The sequence below is a fragment of the Pteropus vampyrus genome, unplaced genomic scaffold (assembly GCF_000151845.1).
Source record: "Pteropus vampyrus isolate Shadow unplaced genomic scaffold, Pvam_2.0 Scaffold80, whole genome shotgun sequence".
Lineage (NCBI taxonomy): Eukaryota > Metazoa > Chordata > Mammalia > Chiroptera > Pteropodidae > Pteropus > Pteropus vampyrus.
This window is the reverse complement of record NW_011888861.1, coordinates 1579511-1582384: the sequence shown is the minus strand read 5'-3', so window position 1 is coordinate 1582384 and position 2874 is coordinate 1579511. Positions and strand designations below refer to the sequence as shown.

Here is a 2874-nt window from a genome sequence, read left to right as displayed (position 1 = left end):
CTTGAAAGGTCATTTCATTTGTTTGTATTGCAGGTATTTATGATCTTTTGAATTCCTCCTAGTATTTTTAAATGTGTACAACTTTTATTCTGAATTCCCTCCTGAGACCCTGACAAATTCTCAAGTAACATAGGAGAGGCCACACTGCATTTGGTTCTGCAGGATCACCAGGGTTGGAGTGGGTTCAGATTCATGGTCTTATCATTTTATGTAACCACCGTGCTACATTTTGTCTGCTTTCTCTGCATAAGTGAGGCAGAAGCTTGGACTGAGACAAACTGGCTTCATCCCATTCTGGACAAACCAATACCACCTGGCAAGAGTAATATCTAGAGGAACAAATAAGTTTTGACTGCCCTTTCTATTGAAAGCACATGTCTTTATTTAGCTGGTAAACTCTTCACTTTAAAGCTATATCGAATTCATATGCAAAGCACTGGAAGAGAGATCAAGAATTCACCTCTTGTCTACAGCCATGCCACCCTGAACAAGCCCTATCCCTCCTGATCTAGGAAGCTAAGCAGGGTCGGGCCTGGTTAGTACTTGGGTGGGAGACCACTTAGGAATATTGGGTGCTGTAGGCGTAAAAAATAAAAAATAAGGAATTATAAGCTGATAAGGTTTTTTCAATCTGTGAAATCAACCCAAGTATTGCCTCACCTAAAAAAAAAAAGGAATTCATCTCTTGTGTTCCCTTGACTCTTATAGCAAAAGTCCACTATCCCAGATAAATTGGTACACAGTCAACTTTTGATTAACCAAATAAATGTAAGCATCTTATGGCATAAATTATCCACATCAGCAAATTAATTCATGAATTAAATATTTTGGGCATTGGGATATATTACATTATTTTGTCCCCATCAATTTACACTCTGCTTAGATAAGGAAAAAAAAATCATATTTTGGTAACCCAAAGGTACATATTTTTATATTTAATGTGTCTCAAATTGGTATGCACTTTATAATTGATGCTATGTCATAATTTTAATTGGCAGTGTCATTTGGAGAGATTTTTTAAAAATATTAAAAATTATTACATAGTAAAATCGATGGTGTCTTTGATTAGATGAAATACGGAAGTTAGAATTTCTTGAAAAGTTTTGTGTTGGTGGTTCTAGGAATGAGGAGACAATAGAAAGTAAACTTAGCAAGTGAACTCGAGAGTATTCAAGATGAAAGTTTTATAAATTAACTTTAATGGTAAGTGTTTGGTTCTCTTGCCTCCTCTCAGTTTTTTTCTGAGTGCAGGGATTAACTGTATTCTTAACTTATTCAATACAATACGTAATCTATTATGAATATTTATTAACTGTAGTGTCATAACACAAATAATAAGTAGTCCTTCGTTATGAGAATACAAAATTACTGAAAAGAGAGGAACCCAGCATTAAAATTGTAACTTACCATTTTTTACTAACCAATTCCATATAATGTAATAGCATTATTTTTACATTATCTTGTACAAGAATTTTTCTATCAAAAACCTAAATATGCACTTAGGGAAATGCCATTAAATACTTCTGAAATCAAGAATTTCTTTTACCAGTGATTTTCAAGCATAGTTGCACATTAAAATCACCTAAGAAGCTTTTAGAAAATACTGGTATCCAAACAAGACTAAAATAAAATAAGAAGTAAAAAAGAGAACATTACTACCTATTTTACAGAAATAAAAAGGATTATAATGGAATATTATGAACAATTGTATGTAAACAAATTGGATAACCCAGATGAAATGGACAAATTCCTAGAAACATAAACTTTCCATGACTGAATCATTTTAAAAAAAGAAATTTGAATAGACTTTGTGGGTCCCAGGTCTGGCTGTGATCCAGGCTCGCGGCTAGGGATAGGACTCTGGATTTAGAGTATTACGTTAATGTAGTAGGGTGCCTGCACCCACCTTATAGAAGTATGATTCAGCTTATTGTATCACGTGTGTGACAGAATGCTACTATTGTTCTCTGACATATATAAAGCCCATGTGGTCACCTAGCGCAGAAGTGTGTGCTCCCAGCAGTAAAGTTGGTGCCTGCTGTTTCATTCTGAAACCTTCCCTTCTTGATCAGCTCAGGGCAGACAGACTTATAATTAGTAAGATTGAATCAGTAATAAAAAAAACCCACCCAACATAGAAAAGCTCAAAATAAGATGGCTTCACTGGTGAATTCTTCCAAACATTTAAAGTAGAATTAACACCAATGTTTCTCAAACTTTTCCAAAAAAATGAGGAGGAAGGAATACATTCTAACTCATTCTATGAGGCCAGCACTGCTCTGATACTAAAGCCAGACAAAGATACTACGAGAAAACTATAGACCAATATCCCTGATGAATACTGATGCAAAAATCCTCAACAAAATACTAGCAAGCCAAATTCAACTGCATTAAAAGGATTATATACCATGGGCAAGTGAGATTTATTTCTGGAATGCAAGTATGATTCAACATATGAAAATTAATCAATGTAATATACCACATTAAGAGAATGAAAGACAAAACTACAGTGATTTCAATTGATGCAGAAAAACCATTGACAAAATTCAACACCCTTTCACAATAAACACACTCAACAAACTAGGAATAGAAGTGGACTGCCTCGATATAATAAAAGCAAAATGCAAGGTCCATAGCTAACAACATACTAAATCATGAAAGACTAAAAATTTTTTCTCTAAGATCGGGAAAAAGATGAGCATGCCTATTTTAAACCACTTCTACTCGACTAGCCAGAGCAATTAGGCAAGAAAAAGAAATCAGAAGCTCAAATTGGATAGGAAAATGTAAAATTATCTCTATTCACAAGCAATTGATCTTATATATAGAAAAATTTAAAGATTCCACAAACTTCCCCCCTCCCTGCAAAAAAAG

The 2874-nt window shown here is 34.1% G+C and overlaps 1 pseudogene; it reads left to right on the top strand.

The window, feature by feature from the left end:
- The first annotated feature begins 465 nt into the window (after positions 1-465).
- Positions 466-584, top strand: LOC111741612 (annotated as a pseudogene).
- Positions 585-2874: the final 2290 nt, after the last annotated feature.